Source organism: Pipistrellus hanaki (genome assembly GCF_964339955.1).
Source record: "Pipistrellus hanaki genome assembly, chromosome: 16".
Classification (NCBI taxonomy): domain Eukaryota; kingdom Metazoa; phylum Chordata; class Mammalia; order Chiroptera; family Vespertilionidae; genus Pipistrellus; species Pipistrellus hanaki.
This window is the reverse complement of record NC_140518.1, coordinates 1,393,875-1,411,104: the sequence shown is the minus strand read 5'-3', so window position 1 is coordinate 1,411,104 and position 17,230 is coordinate 1,393,875. Positions and strand designations below refer to the sequence as shown.

General features: G+C 67.8%; 1 protein-coding gene across 4 annotated transcripts in view; it reads right to left on the bottom strand.

Annotated features, from left to right (window-relative positions):
- Nucleotides 1–17,230, bottom strand: part of RBFOX3 (RNA binding fox-1 homolog 3) — a 103,329-nt gene that overhangs the window by 50,746 nt on the left and 35,353 nt on the right. The window contains exons 1-2 of one of the 4 annotated variants that reach the window (XM_084862024.1): nt 13,458–13,507; nt 11,813–11,877 (exon numbers count right to left, since the gene is read on the bottom strand). The exons of 2 other annotated variants lie outside the window; for them this stretch is intronic. The gene's annotated coding sequence lies outside the window, so the exon portion shown is untranslated. Of the gene's footprint in view, nt 1–11,812; nt 11,878–13,457; nt 13,535–17,230 lie in introns of those variants that run through there. One more of the 4 variants, XM_084862023.1, reaches the window with a different exon arrangement.

Below are 17,230 nucleotides of genomic sequence, written 5' to 3'. Positions count from 1 at the left end.
AGAGCTCACACCTCATCAGGCAGTCCCCTGGCACTCTCCAGAGTGAGCCCGCGTCCCAGGCCTCCGGGCCAGTGTCTGCCTTCCCCATCCGGTAAACCTCTGCTCACACAACCCAAATAGCACTGGCTTCCTGGGGTTGTGAGGGGCGCTGCCTCCCGCTGGCCGGACACCCCTGGCTGACAGCACGTCAGCGACAGCACCTCCAGCTCAGACGACACACTACTGGGTCGCTGTTATGGACTGAGGGTGACCCTACAGATTCACGTGTTGAAATACCCCCAATGTGGCGGCCCCAGGAGCGGAGGCCTTGGGAGGGGATCGGGTCTCTTGAGGTCGGGGGTGAGGCCCCGTGAAGGAATCGGTGCCCTGAGACTTGGAGGACACGGGGAGGAATCCACAGTGGAGGGGGCCCTCCCCAGGACCAGCCGGGCCGGCACCCGACATCCCACCTCCAGACCGTGAGCAACAAGCTTCTGTGTCCGCAGCCGCTCAGCCTGTGCTCCGCACTCGGCCTGGAGGAGCGCAGGCAGCCCCACCCCGAACTGGCCGGTCAGCGCCGATGCCCGTGGGCAGGAAATGCTGCCGCCTTCAGCCGCCCGTCGGTACCAAGCCCACTGCCCCGGTGCCCTGCCAGTCCCGCGGCCCCCCAGCCTGACACCAGCCTCAGGACCAAAGGCACCAGGTGTGGCAGCCGGGCTGGCCAGGTGCCGCCTGTCTGCCCGTCTCCCCCCCGAGGCCGGCGTCCAGACGAGACCGGCGGTTCCTCCCTCCAGCCCAGGGCACACGCGGCTCCCCCCGCGGCTGTCCCACGGGATCGGTGGTGTCGAGGCACGCTGTTCCCCTCCTCTTGCCCCGCCTGAGCTCTCCCTCTGCCTGTGGCTCCCGCTGTGAGCAACACTGCCGCCCCCCACACCCCAACCCCGAACCCCCAACCCCGGAGCAGGGGCGGCTGGGAAGCCTGTAACAGACGCGGGTCCTGCTCTCTGCACCGTGACCCGCCCGCCGCCGCCCCCGCCCCGGATGATAAATGACTCCGGCCGGCGGAGCCCGGACCGGCCTGCTCCGCAGCTGTAATTAATGCCCCGGGGAGCACACAGGCCGGGTTTTACACTTTCACGCACACAGGCACGCATGCATGTGCACGGCTCTGCCTCAGCCTCCTCCCATCCCGGCTTCAGTGTCTCAGTGCGAACCGCGCTGCACAGACCCGGGAGCCAGGAGAGGAGGCTGTGGGGGCCCTCCCCAGCCCCGGGCGGGCCTGAGAGCCGGAGCTGGCTTCCGGCAGGCCGGCCTGGGGCGGTTCGACGCAGCTCTGGCTTTTGAGGAAACATCTGTGGGTTGGGGTGGTTAGTGTTCTGGGCATCTCCCCTCCCCTGCCCCTCCTCCTCTCCCCCGGACAGCCTGAGGGACGCACTGGCCCGAACCCCACGTGCGTGCGTATTGGGGCCGGACAGCCACCCGCCCTGACCACCGACAGCTTTCTCCACGGGCGAGCTGCCAGGGGCCAGGAGGTCCGGTCCCGGGTCACAGCCTCCCGCTGCCTGTGCACCGAGCGTGGCTGGAGCCCGTGCTCCCGACACAGACGAAGGGACGGGACCCCAGCCTGGCTCCGGGTTCCCCACGCACTCCGCCTGCCCCTTCCCATGGCCCCGAACGCCAAGGTCCCGTCTTCCCCTCGCCACCCAGTTTCGGGGTGACCTCCCCTGGGACTTTGCAGGGGCCGACGGCGGCCTTTAACCCCCAGTGGGGCCCCTGCTGCTCTGCAGATGGCCCCCCCAGGGCCTGTGCATGGGGTCACCAGATGGACACCACCCACGCAGCCCCAGTGCTGCACACCTGTGGATGCACCCCACCCTGCCCTTCACTTTGGAGATTAGACAGGTGTGTGCGTGTGCGTGTGGGGTGGGGTGGGGTGTGTGTGTGTGGTGTGTTGTGTATGGGGTGGGGTATGTGTGGTGTGTGTGTGGAGAGTGTGAGGGAGTGGGGTGTGTGTAAGGGTGTGTGTGTGGGGGTGTGTCATGCACTAAGTTCTCCTTGTTTATTTTACTAACAGTGCACGTGTGGTGCATGTCTTTCCTGAACGTGAGACTCACCACTTTAACCGTTTTGTTTTTATCGGTGAATCTTCACCTGAGGATACTTTCCGTGGATTCTCAGAGAGCGTGGGCGGGAGGCAGAGCCTGAGAGAAACACTGACGTGAGAGGACACCGACTGGCTGCCTCCCACACGTGCCGACGGGGGCACTTAGAGCGAGTTCTCCCAGCTCAACCCACTTCAGCTGCACTGAATTCAATCCTTGCAGCTGGCGAGCGAGAAGCGGCCGTTGCGGCCTGCGGGCGGGGCGGGTGGGCAGAGGGCCTGCCTCCCACTCGCCCCTCCCCACCTCTTCTCACCGGGCGGCCGTCTTCCCGGGATGCAGTGCCGGGCCTCCTGCCTGTCCCTGTCTTTCTCCGGCCCCTCTCCCAGCCCATGGCTTCCTCTCACACAGGGAGGGCTGGCCTGGAACCCAGTCTCCGGCGACCTCACACCGCCCAGAGCTGGCACCCTCATCCCACCCGATCCCCCCACGGCCCGAACCCCTCAATGACCCAGGGCCTCTGTCCTTGTTGGGTCCAAGCAGAGGAGCTGGCGGGGACACGGGTCCGGGCCCTTCCCAGGGGCGCTTGCTCCTGGGGTTCGTCCTCTCTGCTCCCTGGTCCCCACGTCTGTCTGCTGACCCCCTGCCCTCTTATTTCATGGTGACGGACACGGCTCAACCGCCTCTGGAGTGGGTGGGCACCAGACACCCAGCCAGTCTCCTCACGCAGCTCCCCACAGCCCCCAGCTGTGCCCCCCCACCCCGGCTGTGCCCCCCAGGCTGTGCCCCCCAGGCTGTGGCCCCCCAGGCTGTGCCCTCCCCGCTGTGGCCCCCAGGGTGTGACCCCCCAGGCTGTCCCCCCCCAGGAGAGCCGGGGCGGCACAGCTACGGTGTCACAGTTCGTCATTCGTGTGACACGTGTGTCGTGTCCGGGCGGGAGGGCGGAGCCGGTCCTGTCCTCCAGGTGCCACCACAGGGACCCGGGACTGGACCGCCCGCCGCCAGCCTCGGGGCGTGGGCCCTCTCCGGGCGCGGGCCCTCTCCGGGCGCGGGCCCTCTCCGGTGCGGGCCCTCTCCGGTGCGGGCCCTCTCGGGGAGCGGGCCCTCTCCGGGTGCGGATTGCGCTGAGGCGGCGGTTCTCTCCGCAAAACAAAGGCCCCGCCACGCCGTCTCCGCGGAGCCGCCCGCGGTGCTCCGTCCCCTCAGCGGACACGGAGCTGCTGGGGCCGGGCGGGCGGCCGTCCAGCTCCCTGGCTGCGGGCCTTGGCGGCCGGCCCTGCTGCTTCTTTAAAAGCCGCGGCCCGGGTCCGAGAGCCGGCCTGGGTGTCAGCCGCCGCCACAGCGTCCCCGGCCTGGCGCCCCCCTCCCCCGCCCCGGAGGCGCCCGGGACACGCCAGGGGGACGCCCCGCAGAGGGCCGGGCGGGCGGGAGCGCGGCCCCGGCAGAGGCGCTGGGTGGGCGCTGCCCTGAGGCCGGAGCGGCTCTGTGGGGGCGGGGAGGGCGCAGGGAGCTGAGGGACCGGCGGCACGCACGCGGCACGCACGCGGCACGCACGCGGCACGCACGCGGCACGCACGCGGCACGCACGCGGCACGCACGCGGCACGCACGCGGCACGCACGCGGCGGGCACGCGGCACGCACGCGGCGGGCACGCGGCACGCACGCGGCGGGCACGCGGCACGCACGCGGCACGCACGCGGCACGCACGCGGCACGCACGCGGCACGCACGCGGCACGCACGCGGCACGCACGCGGCACGCACGCCTCTGCCTGTCAGGAGTCCTGCGGGGCCCCTCCTCCGGGGAGCGAACCCCGGAAACCACTGCGCACGTCCCCGGAGGTCAGAGCCCGCTCCCCCCTTCACCCAGGACAGGCCGGCCAGTCCCGGAGCCCGCGGTCCCCGGACCACCCCGGGCGGTGACCCCGGGCGGTGACCCCGGGCGGTGACCCCGGGCGGTGACCCCGGGCGGTGACCCCGGGCGGTGACCCCGGGCGGTGACCCCGGGCGGTGACCCCGGGCGGTGACCCCGGGGGTTCCAGGATCACCCCGGCGGCGTCCCCTCCGGGCCCAGGCCTTCCCCCAAGACGGACGGCCAGTCCCTTCCCCGCGCCCCCCTGCCCGCCCACCCAGAGCCGGGGAGCCGGGAGGCGCCCCGCTTCATGCCAGCAGCTCTGGGGAAAAGGCCTCTGTTCACACCAGCGCAGGCGGAACCGGAAACGGCCATTTCTCTCCGCTCCACTAGAGGCTTAACGTTTGATTCATAGCGGCTTCTCCGGCGGGGTGTCCAGACACAGTGTCCACGTTTTTAATTAATGAAATTTCTTTTTATCGCGAAGACATACACGTGTTGTAAAAGCCACATCCGAACCAGCTCGCCGCCTCGGTGCTGTGGCCTGGGGCGGGTCCTGGGGGGAGGGAACCCCAGGGGCGGGTCCTGGGGGGAGGGCGGTCTGGGGTTTCAGGTCTCCGCCGGGTCTGTGCCCGCTGGGGAGGCGGCCCCGCGGTGTGGCCGGCGGTGGGAGGTGGCCGCAGTGTGATGAGCACCTGCTATGTGCCGGCCCGTCCCAGATGGTTGACACGATGCACCTTCGATGACCCCAGTGATGTCAAGCAGGGCAACTCGCGTGGACAGAGCCCAGACAGGGCCCCGCACAGGCCACGGGGGCGTGGGGGAGCTCACCTGTGGGGCTGGCCGATTCCCAGACCCACCTCCGTCCTCTCCGCACGCAGCCCCCGAGGGTGGGTGTGGGCAGGAGCCTGCCCCCTGCCATTCCGGTCATCAGTGACTAAGGGGGTGTCCTGGGCGCCAGGGCCGTAGGGAGGGGCCTCACCCACCCCTGCGCTCACTGCAGGTGGGGCCTGATGGGACCTGTGTGCCCCAGCAGGGACCGTCGGCCCGGCCCGAGGTGCTCCGGGCTTTCCTGTGGGCCCACACGGGCTCTGCTAACCCCTGCCTGCCCCTCCCTCCCCTCCGTGGCCAATCCTGAGACTGGACCTCTGGCCAGGACTTTCCTGGGGTCCTGCCCAAGCGCACACCCTCCCAGCCAGCCTGGTCTCGGTCCTGTCCCAGGAGGAAGCGGGCAGCCCGTGACAGTGTGGTTGGGGGCGGGGCGAGAGGAGGACACAGCAGCCCAAGAGGAGGTCAGGGGGACGGTGCCCAGACCGGGGTGAGGCCCCGCCCCGCCCGTGGCATGACACCGTGACACTTTGAGTGACATGTGGGCACCCCCACATCTGTCCTGTGACAGCCGTGCAAAGTCGTAACCTCGAGGGGCACGGCCATACCCCCATCTCCCCACCAGGGCGCTGTCCCGTGGCCCCGGAAGGAGTGAGAGGGCCAGAAGCGGGGGCTGGCAGAGCCGCCGCCTCTAATGGCCCCTCACCCCCCTGGGCGGCACGTCTCCCGGGAAGGGAAGGCGGGAAGACGCTGACTCAGCAGTGCAGGCGGCCGGCGGGCTCAGCAGCCAGCACCCGCCTGGCCTCGGGGCCCAGCGCTGCTCCCACCCCAGGGCACCGGAGGCTCGGGGCGGGCTGGCTGGGTGCCTCCCTCCCTCCCCCACCTCCCCCAGAGAACCCCGGAGAGGAAGCCCCTGCCGGACACCCGGGTGGGGGGACAGTGGAGCTGCTGGGGCTGACGCAGAGCCCAAACCAAGCCCCCGACTTCCATCTCTGCTTCGGGCCGGGGCGCCCGCACCCTCCGCCTGCCAGCGCCAGGGACCGGCTCAGCTGCCATCCCAGCAGCCTCGGGAGCTGAGATCCTGACGCCCCCAAGGTTAAGCCCGGAGGTCAGAGGCTGTGGGCTCCGCTCCTTCCTGCGGGAGGCGAGCGTGGCCTCCGGGGCCCCCGTTCCTATAAACTGGCCCCTCGTGTCTCATGTGAGTCCACCTCGATCCCAAAGCTAAACAGCGCGGAGGAGACATTAGGACGAAACACGCACGCACGCCACCTACCCAGAGCGCCACGCCGGGCGGCCACGTCCCAGCGCCGAGGCCAATGGCACTGCGATGGCACGGCGCCACTCACTAAAAGCCTGAGTGTCAGCCAATCAATAATTCATCTACTTTAATGAGATCAGCACTTGGAGAGCTAATTGCAAACCTGCTCCAGTTACCCCGACCCGGCCCAGCCCCAGTGATCATGCGGGGCAGAGGCTGGGGGGCGGCGGGTGTCTCGGGCGGGAGGCACCTGCTGTCACTCCCCCTTCCTTCTGAGAAAGAGAAAGAGGTCTCGTGGGGGTGGGAGAGGTTGGGGAGCCCACGCACTTTGCTGTCGTCCAGCTGGCTGTGAGAAAGTGGGGCTCGCCCTCGGCCGGCACGCGGGCTGCAGGCCCCAGCAGGCTCTCCGTGGGCGGCCCCGGCCCCAAGAGGCTCGGTCCCAGCGCACTGGCCTGCGGTGCGGGCAGCTGGAGCCGGATCCCTGGGGACAGATGCTGGCGGAGGGGAAAGCCAGGGGTGAGGGTTCAGGTCGGCATCACAGGTTCGTTCTCAGGGTAAATCTCGGCTGTTCCTGGCCCGAGGCCCCCTGGTCCCAGAGCAGGGAGCCGCCATGCCCGCAGGCCCCTGACCCACACCGCAGGCCCCTGACCCACGCCGCAGGCCCCTGACCCACGCCGCAAGCCCCTGACCCACACTGCAGACCCCTGACCCACACCCCTGACCCAAGCCGCAGGCCCCCGACCCACGCCGCAGGCCCCCGACCCACGCCGCAGGCCCCCGACCCACGCCGCAGGCCCCCGACCCACGCCGCAGGCCCCCGACCCACGCCGCAGGCCCCCGACCCACGCCGCAGGCCCCTGACCCACGCCGCAGGCCCCTGACCCACGCCGTAGGCCCCTGACCCACACCGAAGGCCCCTGACCCACGCCGCAGGCCCCTGACCCTCGCCGCAGGCCCATGACCCACGCCGCAGGCCCCTGACCCACACCGCAGACCCCCAGCTCAGGGCCACGGCCTCCTGGGTCCCTCGCGGGGCTCACAGGACGGAGCGTTTCTCTGAGTGCCACCTCGGCCCGGCCTGAAGGGGAGCCGTGGAGAGATCTCTGTGAATCACACTGCGAGCGGAGCGGGACCCTAAGTGGGGTCAGCACGCCACTGCTCCCGAGAAACCCCACGATCATTGTTGCGTTCCGAGGTGACCACGTACGTGCCCGCTGGGCCACGGGAGAGCCAGGCCGGCCCTGCGGCAGCCGGACCGGAGCTCCCAGGAACAGAACGCTCCAGCGAGCCTCCCCCTCCTTCCCTCCAAAGCCCTGGCTGCTGAGGCGTGGGCAGCAGCTGCACTGAGGCCCGGGAAGGTAAGGGGCTCAGGGAGGCATCGAGGCCTCGCCCCGAGAATGGGCCCTGGCCGCTCCGGTGGCTGCCACCTGGCTGAGTGGCTGGGCCTGAGCCCGGGAGGGTGCCCTGCCGGGGCTGATGGGGCTCTCGGGGCTCCCCTGGGGCTTCCTCCCCGGGACCAGAGGCTCCGGGAGGCGTGCGGCTCGCAGACACCGGGCTGAGCGCGGCCTCGGCCGGGCGGTCCCGGTTTCCCCTCGGGGCCTCCCCTGCTCAGCGCGCTGGAGGGGCCAGCAGGTTCGGGGCGCCCGTGGGGACGTGGGGTGTTATAGGCGCTTTGTCAGCTCCGGAGCGCTTCAGATTCACGCCGTTTGTTCGGAGCAGGAAGGCACTCGGCGGCTTTCTGCTGACGCGGCTCCCAGTCGGGGCTAACTGTTCTCGGCGGGCCCCACGCCTGGCAAAGAATCCGGCCCAGACGCCGGAGGCAGGGCCGCTCTGAGCCTCAGCGAGTCCGCCTCCCCCCGCGGCGTCTCTCCAGGCTGCGCAGGTGAGGCCGCGGGAGGCAGACCACAGGTGCCAAAGCCCCGGGGCCTAAGGCCCTCCCCACTGTCGCCGCATCTGGAATGGCGCCCGACACACGGCAGAACCGTGTAGGGGGTGGATGCACCCTCGCACACTGGGTGTCCAAGGCCTAACCCCGGAACCGGTACCCGGGACCTCACAGGGAGAGAGAGTCTTTGCAGGTGCACGAAATCGGGGCCTGAGAGGAGGCCGTCCTGGTCTGGCTGGGCCCTCCATCCAAGGACGTGTGCCCATGGGGGTGGGAGAAGAGGGGTAGAGGGGGGAAGGGGAGAGACGCCAAAAAGAGGCCCAATGAAGACAGACACAGGTGGAAACTGGACAGACAGAGCCACAAACCCCCGAGCGCCCGGGGCCCTGGAAGAGGCAGGAAGGACACCCGCCCCCCCCCCCCCCCCCCCCCGCAGACCTAGGTGGGGGCGTGGTCCTGCCCACACTCGCTCCCAGGCTTCTGGTCCCCAGAGCTGGGGGGGGTTCATGTGTCTCCTCTGAGACCACCTGTAACAGCGGCCACAGGCAGCTCACAGCACCCTCTGGCTGGGGCTGAATCCTGGCCAGGCTCCTCTCACCGCCCGCCTGCCACCTGCCCGCCGGTCCTGGGTCCTCCTCCCCGGCCTCAGGGTGGGCCCCGGTACGGTTCGGGCCGATTGTCATCACTGCCCGGGACCACGGTCCAGGAGAGGCAGAGCTGCCAGCAGTTAACACAGCTGTGAGCCCGGCCGGCGCGCTCAGGGTGAGCGTCGGCCTGTGAACCAGGAGGCCCGGCCTGACTCCGGTCAGGGCACAGGCCCGGGCTTTGGCTCCCCGATGCCCAGTGGGGGGCGTGCAGGAGGCAGCCGGTGAATGATTCTCTCATCGTTGATGTCTCTCTCTCCCTCTCCCCTCCTCTCTGAAGTCAATAAAAACACATTTAAACAAAGAACAGCAGCGACCCGTCCAGAAAGCAGCCGTGCGCCGAGAACTCCAGCAGCAAAGCTGCCCTCGCCTGCGGAGCCCGCCCGGCCCGGCCCCGGGAGCTGGGGGTCTGTTAATTGAGCGGCGGCTTCCTCCCCTCAGGTGCTGGGGTCCCGGCTGTAACGGTCTGCAGGTGGTTCTGGGGCAGCCGGCCGGCTCAGAGCCTCGCGTTACCGAGGGTTTAACCCCCAGCGAGACCGTCCTCCCTCCGCGCCCTCCGCGCCCTCCGCGCCCTCCGCGCCCTCCGCGCCCTCAGGAAGGACTCGCCGCCCCCGCTGCCGGGCTCCTGGGAACAACGGGGCGAGCACTCGGCGCGTCCCAGGCCGCTTCCTCCTCGCGGACACGGAGCTGTGGGAACTCATTACCCCCCACTCGGCTGTGACTTCCAGTCCCCCCTTCCCCTGCCCAGGGCAGGTCAGCACTTCCCAGCTTCCAGAAAGGCTGCCTTCCCGAATCCCTTTCAAGGTCCCGCTGTTTCCATGAGCTCGTTCCGGAGGCTTCCTGGGTGGGACCCGGCAGGCAGCCTGGAAACGGCTTCCCCGCCCCGGCCACCAATCCTGCCACCCTCCCCTCCCCCCCCACCCCCCGAGGACTCAGTGAGCCCGCCCAGGGCTGCCGCCCTCAACGCTCCTGCTCCCTCTCCGCGGGCTGTGTGACGCCCCCTTCCCCCCCCCCCCCTCGCCTCCGACCCGACGTGCCATCGGTGACCTCAGCTCCCAGGCCATGCCCACGCCCACACCCACTGCCACGGCCACGCTTGCTTGAAACCGCATGGCGCTGGGATGATCATCAGCGTTTCCCTCCGCGCAGGCAGCCTCTGCCGGCGTCTCAGCGTCCTGGGAGCTGGACCTGGTTCGGCCTCAGTGCCCCCCCTGCACCCCGGCCCCTCCAGGGAAGGCCCCTCGCTGGGCCGCACACACACAGCCTCCCATGTCGGGAAATGGATCCTCGGTGTCTGCACAGCTCAGCGTGGCGCCACGGCCCATTCTGACACTGACGTGCCTCAGTGTGGAGCCCGTCCCTGGGCTGCGGGGAGGCCCCTGTCTGCAGGGAAATGGCGGGGTTCACACCATCCCAGCTCCGTCCCCCACTCTGTCCCCATCGCCCAACAGAGGGGGGCTGCAGGGACCCCACACCACCTCCTGCCACAGAGTGGTCTGCCCTGCCCTCTGGGCACTGCCCGCTGGCTCTCTGGGGCTGCCGGCTGGCTCCAGGCCCTGGTTTCAGCCCGTGTGTCCCCCCCCCCCCGGGGTCCCCCCACACACACTCAGCCCTGTCCGATCCCGTACCCTCTGGGGCCTCGGGACTCAGCGGGTAGGGCCGCTGGGCTCCGTCTGCACCGGGAGCTGTAAACACAGCTACAAGCGTCGCACTCGGTTTAATATTTAATACGGCCGGTGCGTGTGCCTGGCTCATCAGTAACCACCGGCGGGCTCCGACGGTGCTGGTGGATCCGCCTCATGACTAATTTACAGGCCAGGACGTTCCCGCACCAGCTCCCCACAACGCCGCCAACCCCTCAGCCCGCCTCTGGTCAGACGACGGGTGGGCTGCCTCGGCGGGACGGCTGCCGGGGGCCTCTCCCCAGCTCAGGGCTGGCTCAGCGGGGAGCTGGCAGGCTGTGGGCCCTTACAGCCCCCGCCGCACTCGGCTAAGAACCAGTGGAAATACCCTCAGGTGAGGATTCACAAACAGACAGCAAAGCAAGCCGCGCCTCTGGTCAGGGCCCGGCAGGGCAGGGCATGGCGGCCGGACACGGCCAGCCCTCAGCACCGGGCAGGCGCGGGCGAGGTGGGAGAGCGGGGGTGGGAGGGCGCGGGGCGGGCAGAAGAGGGTGAGGGTGGGTCCTGGCCGGGCTGGACCCACACATCAGGGCAGGACTTCAGTGGCCGGGCAGGCAGACACGGTGCCCGTGCTGGCGGCGGCGGTCAGCGGCGGTGGCTGCAGTGCGTGCCGCGTCCTGCTGGCTGCGGCCCGGGCGGGAGGGAGGCGGCCGCTGTGGCGGAGCTGCTGGAGTCAGCACTGGCCGCAGCCCCGCAGGTGCCGCTGGGCCGGAGACAGGCGGCGGGCGCGGGACCGGCTGGTAAGTAAGGCCGAGCGCGGGGCGTGGTGGCTGGTGCAGAGAGCAGGACGGGGCGGGGCCCTGCTCCCGAGTGAGTGAGTGTGAGTGAGTGTGTGAGTGAACGTGAGTATGAGTGAGTGTGAGTAAATGTGAGTGTAAGGTGAAGTGAATTTGTGTGGGTGTGTGTATGAGTGTGAGTGAATGTGAGTGTGTGTGGGTGTGAGCATATGAATGTGTATGACTGTGAAAGGGAGTGTGAGTGAGTGTGTGAATGTGAGTGAATGAGTGTATGTGTGAGTGTGAGTGAATGTGAGTGTGTGTGGGTGTGAGCATAGGAATGTGTATGACTGTGAAAGGGAGTGTGAGTGAGTGTGTGAATGTGAGTAAATGAGTGTGTGTGTGAGTGAATGAGTGTGTGTGAGTGTGTGTGAATGTGAGTGTGTGGGAGTGAATATATGTTGTGAGCATGTGAATGGTGTGTATGACTGTATGAGAGTGAGTGTGAGTGAGAGGTGAGGGAAGAGAAAGGCTGCTGGGAAGGGAGTCTCTACATCAGATCCCCTCCCCCAGGCAGGACCGTCCGCAGAAACCCCCCCACCCCCGCCCAGAGCAGCGCTCTCAACAGCCGACAGGTGGGAGCCACCCAGTGCCCGCCGCTGGGTAAGCGTAAAGGTGCTCTGTGATGTGCTGTGACGTGTGTGTGTGTAACATGCTCTGTGACATGTATGTGACGTGGCCTGTGGCGTGGTGTGGCGTGCTCTGTGACGGGAAAGCTTGGGAAGGGGGCCAGGTGGAGTGAGCTGAGGGTGGATCACGGACGCTCTCCCCGAGGGCGCCCTGCTGACGCCTCCGGGTGTGAATAATTACCTGCTAATGGGTGTTGGGAAATGAGGTACAGGCTCAGCGGCTGATCCTGTTTTGTGCTGGGAGACCTACGGGGAAGGGGGGGTAAGTAAATGACGGAGCTTCTCCTTGATGAAATGGAGTCACGTGGGGGTGCCTCCACCGGAAACACGTCTGCGGACGCGGTCAGCAGCAGCACGGTTCCGCACCACGGCTGGGCACAGCCCACCGGCCAGACGCTTTCCTGGTCCGTGTCCACCCTGAGCACCTGCTGCCCAGCCGGAGGGCTCGGTGCCGGGCCTGACCGCTCTCCGCAGGTGCCGGGGCCCGCAGCACCCAGGCCGCCGCCCTGAGGCCTGGCTGCGTCCTGGGGCCGTGCACTCACCCCCCTGCCTGCAGACACCCCAGCCCCCTTCCACGTGCTGTTTCTCATCCTATTTCTCCTGGCAGCCCCCACGCATCCCTCAGACCCCACTCGGCCTCGCCGTCAGCCCGGGCTGAGCCCGCGGGCCACACGGGAGGAGGCCCGGCCTGCAGGAGGCACGGGTCCGGCTGTGGGTCATCCGTCATCCACCCTCCCGGGCAGACAGGCTCCCGACCTCTGACCTCACGCACCGCCTCCAGGGCTCGTGGCCTCGTGAAAACAATCCACCCTCCACTGTGTGCCCCCCCCCAAAGGCCCCACTGGGCCGTCCTCAGACCCGCCGGCTGGGCGCTGGGCCTGGGGGGAGGGAAGGGGGTGACAGGAGCCCACGCCCCGCCCGGGGCCCGTCGGCCATGCTCTGGGAGCGGCGGGGACAGAGTGGGCCGGGCCCTCTGGAGGGCTCTTCTCGGCATCTGTTAACCCACTTCCTGCCCTGGCACTGGGAGCGGGCGGGGCCTCCGCCAGGCTGTTCGCCGGCCAGAACCCCCGGGAGCCCAGAGAGCTGGCACGGACAGGCAGTCCCAGCCAGCAAAGGGTGCTAAGTCCGCTGGGACCTGGGCAGTGCCACAGAGGCGGCCGGCAGCAGGCCTGGGAGCTGAGCGCCACCGCCTGGTCTCCGCCCGCCCCAGCATCCTGGAACCAGATCCTAAATTCCCGTGCTAGTCCCGAGCCCTCTGCCAGGTGCCGGGGCCGCTGACCTGCGAGGCCCTGAGGTCAGGTGTGCAGCCCCGGCCAGGCCCGTGGGAGACCCGGGGCAGCGGGGAGGCACCGCCGGAATGACTCAGGCACACAGGACGCCGCAGACGGAGCTTAACGAAAAGGCAGAGAGGGAATGGGGGCAGCTGAGGGTAATCTAAGCCATTTCCCTCCTCACCTCCCCCCTAGCCGATCGTCTGTTAATTGTCTATGAAACACTCGCCGATTTGCATTTGGTGACGGGTCCAGGAAGAGCAGGGGAAGCACAATGGGTCCAGGAAGGACGGGGCGGGGGTGGGCCCGCCTCTTTCCCGGCGGGGGGGGGGGGGCGGGACCTTTTTTGGAGTCTAAATACACATGCTAGTCCAGACCACCATTTCATCATCCCAAGGTCCTGCCCTTGTCCCAAACATCCCACGTGGGCCCACAGCGCCCCCTGGTGACCACACCCCACCTGAGCACCCAGACCTACATCTCCAGGCCGGGACCGGAGAGCCGAGGCCGGGACCGGAGAGCCAGCGCGGGGGAGAAGGCACGCCTCGCACTCACCTGTCCGCAGGCGGCTCGGACGGGCCAGCCGAGGCCGAGGGCAGCTGGGAAACTCGACGGCTCCCGGACGGACAGACTCCACCCGCGCTGTGGGGAGAAGCACAAACAGCACGTTTCCACCTCCGACCGCCCGTCCCCTGCTCCTGGTCACACGTGTGCTAGCACGGCCCTGCCCTGTGGCTCAGGGGCTAGAGCGTCGGCCTGCAGACTGCAGGGTCCCCGGTATGATTCCCGCTCAGGGCACAGGCCTGGGCTGTGTTCGCCCCCAGTAGGGGACGTGCAGGAGGCAGCGGATCGACGATTCTCCATCATGGGTGTTTCTCTCTCGCCCCCTCCCTCCTCCTCTCTGACGTCAGTAAAATGCCCCAGGTCGAGGTCAGGGGCACAGCACCTGCAAACACTGCCCCGGAGGAAGCAGGAGGCCGCTCACCGCCCGGGGCACCCACGGGGCAGGCTGGGGCTGGGCTGGATTTTCCAAGTGCGAGTCGAAGAGGCTGGGGTGCCCACAGACACGGGGAGGGGGCGGAGGGGCCAAGCACTGAGCCCTGTTCCCGTCTGAGGGTCACGTTCTGGAGGACAACCGGCATGCGGACGGGCTGGGGTGGCGGCTGTTGGCGCCCCAAAAAGCCCTCTGAAGGGAGGATGAATGTACCTCTGCGTGTCTGCGGCTCACACGCGTGCACCCGGGAACGCAGGTATGGCTGCGCACACACGTGCATTGCATAGTTGTGCACACAGGAATTCAGACAAGCACATATGTGTGTGTGCGTGTACAGAGGCATGCACATAGCATCATGGGCCTCTGTACATGTGTGGGCATGTGCATGGTTACCCTCAAAGGGACTCAGGCATGTGCTTATGGAAGTGTGTGTGTGTTTGTGTGTGTGTGCACACGCGTGCGCCCACGCGCGTGCTGAGTCATGCACACAGCACTGTGGTCACCTGTACATGTGTGTGCACCTGCAGTTACCCCCACAGGAATTCAGGCATGTGCTTATGGCAGTGTGTGCACACATGTGCGTGCCTATGTACATGTGTGTGCGCACACGCACAGGAACATCCAAAAGTTCACCTGCTGCAGCTCATTTCTGCAGCTTCCATTGCACCTGCTCAGGCCGTCAGCACGGTTCCACACCCTGCCCTCCTGGTGTGTAACCACTCTGCTCCATGCTCCTGGCGCCAGCCATGAGGGTCAGGAGGCGGGGAGGGGGGGCGGCAGAAGGTGTGGGCGTCTGTCCCACCGTCACCAGAGCCGGGCAGGGCACACACCACGGCCCTCGCCTGCCCCGGTGGTCGCCTCTTCCTCGCTCCCTCGCCAGGTCTGCTCGGCGCATCCCCGTCGGAGCAGCCGAGGAGGGAGGCCTTCTGCTCCCGGGCGCAGCCTGCAAGCCCGCCGCCCGCCACCGGCCACCGGCCACCGGCCGTGAGAGGCAGCAGAGGCCCGCGCCCCGCCCGGCGGCTCCGGCCTGGGCTCCCGCCGCAGCAGCCTTCCCTCGGGAACGCCCGTCAGCGGTGTGAGGCCGCGGGGGAGCTCCGGGCGGGCGGGGAATAACAGGAGCCGCGGCGCTGGGCGGGCGGGCGGGCGGGCGGCTCCTCCGCCAGCCTGCAGCACGGCCTCCCCGCCACGGCTTCCAGGGGAATTTATGGGTATTTTGTTGGCATTTGTTGGTGTATTTTTTTCTCCTCTCGGCTGGGGGATGCCGGTCAGAGTCGGTTGGTTCTTCTCTCTCTCTCTCCCTTAAATATATTTTATTGATTTCCGAGAGGAAGGAAAAGGGAGAGAGACAGAGAAACATCCATGATGAAAGAATCATGGATCGGCTGCCTCCTGCCCATCCCCCACTGGGGATGGAGCCAGAAGCCGGGGCCTGTGCCCTGACCGGGAATCGGACGCTGGCTTCCTGGTTCCTAGGTCAGCGCTCCGCCCCTGAGCCCTGCAGCCGGCAGGCGGTTCTTCTCTCACACAGGGACCAGCAGAGGCCTGGGAGGCGGGCCTGAGCGCCGGCCAAGCACCTCGGACCTCGCCGGGCAGCGTGTCTCCTGTCCCACCCGCTCCAGTCCCTGGGGCCCTCGAGCCGGGCTACAGCTGCTCCCAGCGGGTCCCGGCGCCTGGCACGGGCGGCGGTCACAGCCCGGCCTCGGGGACAGCACTGCAGACGAGCCGCCGCTGCCCGGAGGGGCCCAGGTCCCGCCCGATGCGCTGTGTTTTGTCTGACCCCCGGGAGGCGTGAGTGACTGACAGACACCCGTCGCTGACTCCCCGGAGAGGTGACCACGGCCCCCCTCCCGCTTCCAGGGGGGCGAGGACGTGGGGCCCAGGGGCCGCATGGGGGGAGGGCCGAGCCACCGGCTCCCTCGCCCTGGGCCCCCGAGGGCCGTGTCTCCAGGGGACTCACCTGCCATCGGCCCCGGCTCCCCCTTATCTCCTCCTGAGAATCCAACAGCCCGCCCTCTGGCCACCAGGGACTGGGCACAGGGCTCGGAGCCCCCACACCGGCCCTCCTTCCTCTGGGGAAGCCGCCCCGGCCCCCTGAACCCCAGCTGTCACTCGGTCTGGCCTCTCTGAGTGCCTGGCAGCACCCACCCCGACCACTGAGCACCTCCTCCCCTCACCGGCCCTCCTGCCCCAGCCGGCTGCCGCGAGGCTCCCAGCAGAAGGACTTAATTGCGTGTCAGAATTAAATCGCTTCTGATGGAGAACAATCCAGCCACAGCACCGGCTAATCAAATTAACAAAGTCTTTTTGATTTTCAATTATCTCCTCCGCGGACACGTCACCGAGGTTCCCGCGACGGCTCTGACAGCCGCACACTCAACGAGGGTCCCGCCTGGACACACTGACCTCGCCAGCTGCTGCTCCCACCGGACAGGGCCCCACACACCCGGACACACTGCTCCCACCGGGACAGGGCCCCACAAGCCCGGACACACTGCTCCCACCAGGACCGGGCCCCACACGCCCGGACACGCCCGGACACACTGCACCACCTCAGCACCTGCCACCTGCCACCTGAGGGCAGCAACACCGAGGACGGAACCGGGCTCTCGAACCAGCTCCCCATGGGCAGAGGAGTGGGGACGGGGGGCGGCCTGAGCCTGTTTCCTCATCCTGATAATGGGCGCTCTGCTCCCTCCCTCTGCCCCACAGTGCCTGCCTGCCCAGCCAGAGCATCGCCACCCTTTCCCCGGCTCCGTGCCGGCCACGCGGGTGGGATGGATTGGAAATGAGGCCCCGACTGAGGCAGACGTGCGTTTGGGGGGGGGGGGTATGTAGGGACCCAGGCCACTGGGTCAGCAAACCTCCCTTCCGGCCCCCCGCTTCTTTACTGTAAGAGACGGGGTCCAATGGAAGGTCCCGGCCCCCCTCCCGCTTCCTGGATCCCAAGTTCACTTGGCAGGTGGCAGGTGGTTTGCGCGAGGACACTGCTGCCACCTCGTGGGAGAAACGTGCATGGCACTGCTCCCCACCTTGGCCAATTGGTCCCAGGTTTCCTGCTGCCATGGCAACGCTGCTGACCAGCATCCGCAACTGTGTTGGCCTAGGTCAGTGGTTGGCAAACTGTGGCTCTCGAGTTTATTTGTCCACTGGTTTTCTCCTCCTCCTCCTCTTCCTCCTCCGTTTCCTTCTCCTCCTCTTCCTCCTTTTTTTTTTCAAATTTCCCATAGCTTTCATTTTTTTACAAAAAGGCAATAAGCAAATATTTTTTTGATTTTCTGCTACAAAGTCAGTTATACCTATAAGAAGCCAATACACAAACAAAGCCACCCTCCGC